This window comes from Salmo trutta, unplaced genomic scaffold (genome assembly GCF_901001165.1).
Source record: "Salmo trutta unplaced genomic scaffold, fSalTru1.1, whole genome shotgun sequence".
NCBI lineage: Eukaryota > Metazoa > Chordata > Actinopteri > Salmoniformes > Salmonidae > Salmo > Salmo trutta.
Window position 1 is genome coordinate 486,343 of NW_021822532.1, and position 12,434 is coordinate 498,776.

The 12,434-nt window shown below is 44.8% G+C and overlaps 1 long non-coding RNA gene across 1 annotated transcript in view; it reads right to left on the reverse strand.

Annotated features, from left to right (window-relative positions):
• Positions 1-12,101: 12,101 nt before the first annotated feature.
• Positions 12,102-12,434, reverse strand: part of LOC115182550 (uncharacterized) — a 6,853-nt gene continuing 6,520 nt past the window's right edge. Inside the window, exons 2-3 of the long non-coding RNA XR_003873809.1 lie at positions 12,372-12,430; positions 12,102-12,140 (exon numbers count right to left, since the gene is read on the reverse strand). This is a non-coding gene — a long non-coding RNA (uncharacterized LOC115182550). The remainder of the gene's footprint in view (positions 12,141-12,371; positions 12,431-12,434) is intronic.

Consider the following 12,434-nt stretch of genomic DNA (forward strand, 5'->3'; position numbering starts at 1 on the left):
CAGGAAACACACCGGACACACACCGGACACACACACACACACACACACACACACAGTGACACACACACTGGACACACACACTGGACACACACACTGGACACACACACACTGGACACACACACACACACTGGACACATACACACAACATACTTACTCCTCAGTGTCAATAATAACATGACACACACACACACACGCACACACTGGACACACACACGCACACACACTGGACACAAACTGGACACGCACACACTGGACACAGACACACACACGCACTGGACACACACACACACACACACACACACTGGACACACACACACTGGACACACACACACACACACACTGGACACACACACACTCAACAAACACACTGGACACAAACACACACTAGACACACACAGGACACACACACACATACACACACACTGGATACACACACACACACACACACACACACAGAACACGTACACTGGACACACACACACATTCTGAACACACACACACACACACACACTGAACACACACACACTGGACACACACACACTGGACACAAACTGGACACACACACATACACACACACATACACACACATACACACACACATATACACACACACTGAACACACACACACTGAACACACACACACTGAACACACACACACACTCAACACAGACACTGGACACACACACACACACACACACACTGGACACACACACTCAACACAGACACTGGGGATACACACACACACACACACTGGACACACACACACACACACACACACAACACACACTGGAAACAAATTAGACAAACACACACTCAACACACACACTGGACACACACACACACTAGACACACACAAACACACAGGACACACACACACATACACACACACTGGATACACACACACACACACACACTGGACACACACACACACTAGACACACACAAACACACAGGACACACACACACATACACACACACTGGATACACACACACACACACACACACACACACACACTGGACACAAACTGAACACAATCACTGGACACACACACACACACACTGGACACACACACACACACACTGGACACACACACACACACACACAAGCACACTGAACACACACACACACACACACAAGCACACTGAACACACACACACACACACACACACACTGGGCACAAACTCACACACTGAAACACACACACACTGGACACACACACTGAAACACACACACACTGAACACACACACACACACACTCACTGGACACACACACACGCACACACACACACACACTGAACAAACACACACTCTGGACATACATACACACTCTGAACACACTCTGAACACACACACACACTCTGAACACACACACACACTGAAACACACACACACACACACACACTGGACACACACACACTGAACAAACACACACACTGGACACAGACACACACACACACACACACACACACACACACTGGCCACCCACTCAAACTGGACAAACACACAAACACTGGGCAAACACACTGGACACACACACTGGAAACACAAACACACTGGAAACACACTGGACAAACACACACACTGGAAACACACACACACTGGACACACACACACACTCACTGGACACACACACACACTCACTGGACACACACACACACTCACTGGACACACACACACGCTTGACACACACACGCTTGACACACAAACTGGATACACACACACAAACACACTGGATACACACACTCACACACACACACACACACACACACTGGATACACACACACACACACTGGATACATACACACACACACACTGGATACACACACACAAACACACTGGATACACACACACACACACACACTGGATACACACACACACACACACACACACACACACACACTGGATACACACACACACACACACACACACACACTGGGATACACACACACACAGACACACTCTGGACACAAACACACACACTGACACACATAAACACTGACACACACATGCACACTGAACACACACACACACACTGAACACACACACACACACACACACACACACACACACACACACACTGACACACATAAACACTGAAACACACACAATTGACAAACACACACTGGACACTCACACGTGTTAAATCAGTTTCTGGATCACAAGTTCTAGAACAGCTTCTATCCCAGTTCTATCAGCCTGTTAAATCAGTTTCTGGACCACAGGTTCTAGAACAGCTTCTATCCCAGTTCTATCTGCCAGTTAAATCAGTTTCTGGACCACAGGTTCTAGAACAGCTTCTATCCCAGTTCTATCAGCCTGTTAAATCAGTTTCTGGACCACAGGTTCTAGAACAGCTTCTATCCCAGTTCTATCTGCCTGTTAAATCAGTTTCTGGACCACAGGTTCTAGAACAGCTTCTATCTCAGTTCTATCTGCCTGTTAAATCAGTTTCTGGACCACAGGTTCTAGAACAGCTTCTGTCCCAGTTCTATCTGCCTGTTAAATCAGTTTCTGGACCACAGGTTCTAGAACAGCTTCTATCCCAGTTCTATCTGCCTGTTAAATCAGTTTCTGGACCACAGGTTCTAGAACAGCTTCAATCCCAGTTCTGTCTGCCTGTTAAATCAGTTTCTGGACCACAGGTTCTAGAACAGCTTCTATCCCAGTTATATCTGCCTGTTAAATCAGTTTCTGGACCACAGGTTCTAGAACAGCTTCTATCCCAGTTCTATCTGCCTGTTAAATCCGTTTCTGGACCACAGGTTCTAGAACAGCTTCTATCCCAGTTCTATCTGCCTGTTGAATCAGTTTCTGGACCACAGGTTCTAGAACAGCTTCTATCCCAGTTCTATCTGCCTGCTAAATCCGTTTCTGGACCACAGGTTCTAGAACAGCTTCTATCCCAGTTCTATCTGCCTGTTAAATCAGTTTCTGGACCACAGGTTCTAGAACAGCTTCTATCCCAGTTCTATCTGCCTGTTAAATCAGTTTCTGGACCACAGGTTCTAGAACAGCTTCTATCCCAGTTCTATCTGCGTGTTAAATCAGTTTCTGGACCACAGGTTCTAGAACAGCTTCTATCCCAGTTCTATCTGCCTGTTAAATCAGTTTCTGGACCACAGGTTCTAGAACAGCTTCTATCCCAGTTCTATCTGCCTGTTAAATCATAAACCTAAACTGTTGTCATCAGACTATTACAACATGACTGAAACTTTTGGTTCCTTTTCTGATCTTTTACCACTTTGCATTTGGTGGTAAAATGCAAAGTGATATATATTTTACTGTTTGTGTTTGTACCTTATTTAGGGAGGACAGGCTTGTAATGGCTGGAGTGGAATAAGTGGAATGGTATCAAACACGTGGTTTCCATGTGTTCCATTTCATTCACTCTGTTCCAGACATTATTATGAGCCGTCCTCCCCTCAGCAGCCTCCTCTGGTATGTACTGTCCTGTATGTGAGAGATCCAACAAGGAATTACAATGTATGTATGTATTACTTTTAATACCTGCAAATGGCAAATAAACTACTGGAACTCCTTATGAATGTCTGCAGCCGACAAGAGGTGAAAATATTACCGGAATATTCTGCAAAACTCAATCCACCCAAAACAACATGCAGTCTTTCCACAAGACTCCCATGAAGTTATAGTGTGACGTTATGAGTCGACGTTAAAGTAACATTCTCACAACATACTGCACTTGTTTTATCCTGTTTTAGATGTATCCTCTGTTTAAACATTTAAACTCTTACAATAACACTGTTAAAATACCAATGTGATCATTTCTTGTCTTTTATGTTGGAAAAACTAATTGTACAATTGGGTTGTGGGTTCGATTCCTACAAAAAAAAATGTATGAAATGTATGCATTCACTACTGTAAGTTGCTCTGGATAAGAGCGTCTGCTAAATGACTAAAATGTAAAATGTAATTCATGACAATAAATGACAACCTGCCTCCCAGTCGTCCCCTCCTTATCTTTACAAGGCTGCAGAACATGCAAGCTAGTGATGTGGGGGTTCTCTCATAACCCTCAGTCCCCAGGTGGGTAGATGGCAGGTTGAATAAAGAGAAGCTAGTGTTGTGGGGGTTCTCTCATAACCCTCAGTCCCCAGGTGGGTAGATGGCAGGTTGAATAAAGAGAAGCTAGTGATGTGGGGGTTCTCTCATAACCCTCAGTCCCCAGGTGGGTAGATGGCAGGTTGAATAAAGAGAAGCTAGTGATGTGGGGGTTCTCTCATAACCCTCAGTCCCCAGGTGGGTAGATGGCAGGTTGAATAAAGAGAAGCTAGTGATGTGAGGGTTCTCTCATAACCCTCAGTCCCCAGGTGGGTAGATGGCAGGTTGAATAAAGAGAAGCTAGTGATGTGGGGGTTCTCTCATAACCCTCAGTCCCCAGGTGGGTAGATGGCAGTTTGAATAAAGAGAAGCTAGTGATGTGGGGGTTCTCTCATGACCCTCAGTCCCCAGGTGGGTAGATGGCAGGTTGAATAAAGAGAAGCTAGTGATGTGGGGGTTCTCTCATAACCCTCAGTCCCCAGGTGGGTAGATGGCAGGTTGAATAAAGAGAAGCTAGTGATGTGGGGGTTCTCTCATAACCCTCAGTCCCCAGGTGGGTAGATGGCAGGTTGAATAAAGAGAAGCTAGTGATGTGGGGGTTCTCTCATAACCCTCAGTCCCCAGGTGGGTAGATGGTAGGTTGAATGAAGAGAAAGTTAGTTCAGTTTGATCTTATTAAAGACAACTGTATCATTTTTTTTATTCATTTTGACATATTGTTTGGGACCAGTTGTTTTGCTCTGTTTGAAGGCTGTCAGCTTCTTGTCAGGAGAATCACTTAGCCTTTCAACTAATTTTCAAATGATAGGATGCCTATTTTAAAACACTTTCTCTACATTTCAAGATGGCAGTTAGTTAATTTTGAGCATATCAAAGACAGCTGCAACTTTATTTTATTAATTTTCACCGTTTTTTTTTTACCCAAAATTATTCTAAGTCCACAGTCTCTGTCATTGAACTATGTTGAGCCGTGTGCCTGGTGATTGAACAGGTTACCAGGTGTGTTTTTGAATATAGTTCTTAATGGCTTCAGTGGTGTGCTGGGGTCCATTGCTTGCTAAGGGGGAACCTCCCACCCGGGTTCAGCCAACAGGGGGCGCACCCAACCCCTCTAGTAAAACTGAATGTCTCTCTCTCTCTCTCAGGCTATGAAAAAAGCCCCACCTCCTCTCGCTCAGCCATTCTAACAGTGGAAGCCAGGATCTGTGAGAAACTATGATAATAAACTGTGAACAATAATGAAGCCATGTTTGTCTGTGTGAGTGAGGATTTATTATTGAATTGTGTGATAACTTTAATTCTGTGATAACTTTATGTAATACATCCTCTGTTTCCTAACTGAATAAACATTTTAAGATAGCAGTTGGTTCAGTCTGATCATCTCATGTACTGTTGGAACTTTATTTTAATCCTTTTTCACTATTTTTATTTTTATTTTTTTTATGACAAATTCCAGAGCCTCTGTATACATTTTTACACATTTTTCCCCCTCTCTCTACTTTGTACAATGACAGAGAAAGTGGGACTCTGTCGTTTTTTCTGACAAGTTCTCTCATTGATCTCAGGTTCAGCCACCAAGGGGGTCACCCACCCTCCATGAAAACTTTCATAGGCTCTCTTTCACTCAGTAATCATGTAACAAGTGGACAGGCTCCCAGAGGCAGGGCAATCAAAGGCTCCAAGTCACTGAAGTGCCCATCAGCCCAGCCATTGTTATTATTCTACCAGCCGTTCTACAGTCCCTGAAGCGGGTTGATTAGTAGGTTGGAACCCCGTTACAACAGACACTTTACAATGACGCAACAATCAGCGTTTGAGCTGGACACACTCATTTAGAACCCTCGTTTAGAACACTCATTTAGAACACTTTTTTAGAACGCTCGTTTAGAACGCTCGTTTAGAACGCTCCTTTAGAACGCTCGTTTAGAACACTCATTTAGAACGCTCTTTTAGAACGCTCGTTTAGAACCCTCTTTAAAACGGACAGTTTCCAATGACGCAACAATCAGCGTTTGAGCTGGACACCCTTTTTTCAGAAACTATTTACACAAAACACACAGTCCTTACAAAGTTAATCTCCAGAATGTGAACTGTCCCGTCCTGCTGGTCAGTCAGCACACGACCACCACCATGGGGTCTTCTGTCTATTCTGAGGGTAGAACAGAGTTTACTGTCAATAGATCACACTGGAACAACACTGGAACATGTTTAGTGAATTTACATGCATTACAATATTTCATTTCCTGTAAATGTAAAGGTAAAGCATTGTGCACATCCTGCTGACTGACTGGTTTTCTCAGTGAAATGTTCTCATGATTGAATTTGCCAGTTGATCTTTTCAGATTGGGGTGAACTAATGTGTCAGCCTCTGGCATGGTAAGACCTCTGTTTACCACATGATCACCGACGATGGACCGGACATTAGATACAACAGTTCCCTGCCGCCTGCCTCCCCCTCCCTGATATCACCTCTTTGACGGGGCCCATGTCCACCTCCTCCCTGAGGGCTCCTTGTCCACCTCCTCTCTGAGGGCTCCTTGTCCACCTCCTCTCTGAGGGCTCCTTGTCCACCTCCTCTCTGAGGGCTCCTTGTCCACCTCCTCTCTGAGGGCTCCTTGTCCACCTCCTCTCTGAGGGCTCCTTGTCCACCTCTCTGGGGGCTCCTTGTCCACCTCTCTGGGGCTCCTTGTCCACCTCTCTGGGGGCTCCTTGTCCACCTCTCTGAGGGCTCCTTGTCCACCTCTCTGGGGGATCCTTGTCCACCTCTCTGGGGGCTCCTTGTCCACCTCTCTGAGGGCTCCTTGTCCACCTCTCTGAGGGCTCCTTGTCCACCACCTCTCTGAGGGCTCCTTGTCCACACCTCTCTGAGGGCTCCTTGTCCACCACCTCTCTGAGGGCTCCTTGTCCACCACCTCTCTGAGGGCTCCTTGTCCACCACCTCTCTGAGGGCTCCTTGTCCACCTCCTCTCTGAGGGCTCCTTGTCCACCTCCTCTCTGAGGGCTCCTTGTCCACCTCCTCTCTGAGGGCTCCTTGTCCACCTCCTCTCTGAGGGCTCCTTGTCCACCTCCTCTCTGAGGGCTCCTTGTCCTCTTCTCTGAGGGCTCCTTGTCCACCTCCTCTCTGAGGGCTCCTTGTCCACCACCTCTCTGAGGGCTCCTTGTCCACCACCTCTCTGAGGGCTCCTTGTCCACCTCCTCTCTGAGGGCTCCTTGTCCACCTCTCTGAGGGCTCCTTGTCCACCTCCTCTCTGAGGGCTCCTTGTCCACCACCTCTCTGAGGGCTCCTTGTCCACCTCCTCTCTGAGGACTCCTTGTCCACCACCTCTCTGAGGGCTCCTTGTCCACCTCTCTGAGGGCTCCTTGTCCTCCTCTCTGAGGGCTCCTTGTCCACCAGCTCTGATTTCGTCCTCTCCCTTGCTGTCTGTCTGCTCCATGTTGAAAGACATTGGAAGTGTTCACACCCCCTTTTATTTGGTGACCAGTTGTGGTTCCACAATGTGAATCAATGATCAATAACCAGTATTCATGATGTATGTTATCATGTATCATACATGTCATCTACATGTTTCTACTTTAAACACATTTTATTACTGTCGGGTCTCTACATCCTCATATAGCAGACAGACCAGTTTAACATCTGTAGGTTTAGTGATTCATCATTAAGCTCAGTTGGATTAAGTGATGGTCAGGTGTATTTAAATAACAAGAGAATCATATGAAAGTATTGTGAACATTTCACTGTGAAAGACAATGACTTTATAGGGAAGGTATTTCTAGATGAAACACTGATGAGGGTTTGGTGGAAAGTTACTGTGATTGTGTGTATTGAACCTATTGGTCAATTGAAAATATGCTAAATGATGAGTTTGTACTAAGAGTTGTGAAGTGTAGCATTGCTTCTCTACTCCTCACAAATGGTAAAGCATTGGATTGGTGTTGGCATGGGGTAGAGGGAGTTTACATATACCAGTCATTTCCTGTTAAATCCATGAAGGGAAGTGGACAAGTTCACACTTAGAACGGAGAGATAATTGGGACACACACCCATGTGTTCTGATAACTACAGGAATTAAACCATATTGAGGTTGTTGATTTACAGACAGACAGACAGACAGACAGACAGACAGACAGACAGACAGACAGACAGACAGACAGACAGACAGACAGACAGACAGACAGACAGACAGACAGACAGACAGACAGACAGACAGACAGACAGACAGACAGACAGACAGACAGACAGACAGACAGACAGACAGACAGACCATCAGGTGAAGTTGTGGAGATGAGGGAATATGTGATCAGAACCCCTCCAGTCTGGTTAACCACAGCTAGGTCCAGTATGGACTATCAATACCAGTCACCATTTACAATGTGACCCAGTTCAACGGGTCTGAACAGAACTGGGGGATGTCAGACATGAAGATGTCTAAACACAACTGGAATATCATTAGTTTGTGATTCATTGTTACTGGATTTTCAATCAGGAACACAGAGGAACAACCTGACAACATAACAATGTGTGGGTGGGTGGAGATCTAATATTGTTTTGTGACAAACACTAAAGCATGATATTCTAATAAATCTACACCCTATTCCCTACGTAGAACACTACTTTAGACCTGGTCAGAAGCACCGTAGTGCACTACGTAGGGAATAGGGAACCATTTGGAACAGAGACCAGTAATTCCCCTGAACATCTTTCTCTTCCTCATCTGGTTTCTTGAACAGCCCTTCACTCCTCCCCTCTTCCTCTTCCTCCCTTTTCATTCTGTTCTATCAGCCACACCACTAGCTCACCTCCACACAATCCATTTACAAGTTAAAGACACACCTTGGAGTAAATAACAAAGGAAAACTATTACTAGATGAAGTTTAGTGTTGTATTTTTTTTATTTCCCATCACCATAAATCATATTTAATCACTGAACAGTAGCAGACCTAACTTCATCTGTTCCTGACTCTGGATAGTGGATTAAAAACACCATCAATCTCCAATGATATTAAAGTACTATTCTGAACATTACTGATATACTGAGTGGCAAGTCCAGATATCTGCTGGTTTTATTGTTTGGTCAATAACACCACCTGCTGGACAGGTTTAATGTTGCTGGACTGAGCAGTATGGGAGGATGAAAGATGACACATTTAGGGACGGTTTCCTGGACATCTACATTGAACACGCTTTTTAGTCCAGGACTAGGATTAATCTGTGTCTGGGAAACCAGTCCATATACTTTAGTAGAAAGTAAGTGATTCCAGCTTGTAGTGGGCTGACTAGTCCTGAATTGTCCTTTTGTTCCTGGACCATTTTCCATGCAGCTCCAGGTGACAGAGAACACATCAATTAGGGCCGAGCTGATCAATGATACTGAGGAGAATTACATAGAGACAGAGAACCAACTGAGAAAACATATCAATGGTTCTGAATGACAACCAATATACATCAACACCAGACATCATGATTCATGGAAATGGACATTGTATTTTATCAAATATGAAAACCTTCAAAATCTCTTCAAATTCAAATCAGTCAGAAAATAAGGATTGGACATAAAACAGAGCAGAATAAATCATCACATCTGGGGACCATCACCACCAGCATGACTAGTATCTATGTGGACCCTACTACAGTTTAACCAGCTCAGCTACAGACTACACCAGCATGACTAGTATCTATGTGGACCCTACTACAGTTTAACCAGCTCAGCTATAGACTACACCAGCCTGACTAGTATCTATGTGGACCCTACTACAGTTTAACCAGCTCAGCTATAGACTACACCAGCATGACTAGTATCTATGTGGACCCTACTACAGTTTAACCAGTCAGCTCGATACACCAGCATGACTAGTATCTATGTGGACCCTACTACAGTTTAACCAGCTCAGCTATAGACTACACCAGCATGACTAGTATCTATGTGGACCCTACTACAGTTTAACCAGCTCAGCTATAGACACCAGCATGACTAGTATCTATGTGGACCCTACTACAGTTTAACCAGCTCAGCTATAGACTACACCAGCATGACTAGTATCTATGTGGACCCTACTACAGTTTAACCAGCTCAGCTATAGACTACACCAGCATGACTAGTATCTATGTGGACCCTACTACAGTTTAACCAGCTCAGCTATAGACTACACCAGCGTGACTAGTATCTATGTGGACCCTACTACAGTTTAACCAGCTCAGCTATAGACTACACCAGCGTGACTAGTATCTATGTGGACCCTACTACAGTTTAACCAGCCTCAGCTATAGGACTACACCAGCATGACTAGTATCTATGTGGACCCCTACTACAGTTTACCAGCTCAGCTATAGACTACACCAGCATGACTAGTATCTATGTGGACCCTATACAGTTTTAACCAGCTCAGATCATAGACTACATACCAGCATGAACTAGTATCCTATGTGGACCCTAGCTACAGGTTTAAACCAGCATCAGCTATAGACTACACCAGCATGACTAGTATCTATGTGGGACCCTACTACAGTTATACCAGCCTCAGCTATAGACTACACCACATGACTATTGATATCTATGTGGGACCCTACTACAGTTTAAACCAGACTCAGGTAAGACTACACCAGCATGACTAGGTATCTATGTGTACCCTACTACAGTTTAACCCAGCCTCAGCTATAGACTACACCAAACCAGCGTAGACTAGTATCTATGTGGGACCCTACTACAGTTTAACCAGCTCAGCTATAGACTACACCACGCAGTGACTAGTTCTATGTGGACCCTACTACAGTTACCAGCTCACGCTATAGACTACTACCAGCATGACTAGTATCTATGTGACCCTACTACAGTTTAACCAGCCTCAGCTATAGACTACACCAGCATGACTAGTATCTATGTGGACCCTACTACAGTTTACCAGCTCAGCTATAGACTACACCAGCATGAACTAGTATCTATGTGGACCCTACTACAGTTTAAACCAGCTCAGCTATAGACCTACACCAGCATGACTAGTATCTATGTGGAGCCTACTACAGTTAACCAGCTCAGCTATAGACTACACCAGCATGACTAGTATCTATGTGGACCCTACTACAGTTTAACCAGCTCAGCTTATAGACTACACCAGCATGACTAGTATCTATGTGGACCCTACTACAGGTTTAACCAGCTCAGCTATAGCTACACCAGCATGACTAGTATCTACGTGGACCCTACTACAGTTTAAACCCAGCTCAGCTATAGACTACACCAGCATGACTAGTATCTACGTGGACCCTACTACAGTTTAACCAGCTCAAGCATAGACTACACCAGCATGACTATTATCTATGTGGACCCTACTACAGTTTAACCAGCTCAGCTATAGACTACACCAGCATGACTAGTATCTATGTGGACCCTACTACAGTTTAACCAGCTCAGCTTAGACTACACCAGCGTGACTAGTATCTATGTGGACCCTACTACAGTTTAACCAGCTCAGCTATAGACTACACCAGCATGACTAGTATCTATGTGGCCCCTACTACAGTTTAACCAGCTCAGCTATAGACTACACCAGCATGACTAGTATCTATGTGGACCCTACTACAGTTTAACCAGCTCAGCAGTACCATTGAGCATAAACCCAGGATAGAGGGCTGAGTGAATGTGGTCTGGACTCTGTGAGTAGGGTCATTGTGTCAGAGACACTGTAGAAGGACAGAGTACCTGCCTTGTGATCCAGGTACACTCCTACTCTGGAGGACTGAGGGTCTGATACTTTAGTCTCAACATTATTGTGTCTGAAATAATAACCACCACTATAGCACTGTAAACTCCAGGACTTGTTATTGTCTCCAAATCTATTATCTGTCTCTGTTCTGCTGATGTCTTTATATGAGACTGCTGTAATAACATTACCAGTCCACTCCACCTCCCAGTAACAGCGTCCAGACAGACCCTCTCTACACAGAACCTGGTACCGGTTGGTGAATCTGTCTGGATGGTCAGGATATGGTTGGACTTGGCCTGTCCAGGTCACCTTTCTGTTCCCTTCAGACAGAAAGAGGTGTGTGTGTGCTGTGTTTGGGTCCAGTGTGAGCTGACAGGAATCTGGGAGAAGAGCAGAGACCAATGAGGGGAGTCAGAACAATAAGTTAAGTCAGATACTGTATCTACCCTGTCTTTGATTAGAGCACAGCAGAGATCAAATCAGAGAAATATGAGGAGTCAGATAGATACCCAGTCTTTGATTAGATCTACTATTGCTATATATTTCTACAGGGATTGTTAGGAGTGGCAGTAAAAAGAGACTGTTAGTTACTTCACAATAAAGAGACTCACATTGTAACACTGTTCTCTGGTCTTGGGCTCTGGAGGCAGAACAACCTCCACTATATTCACTAC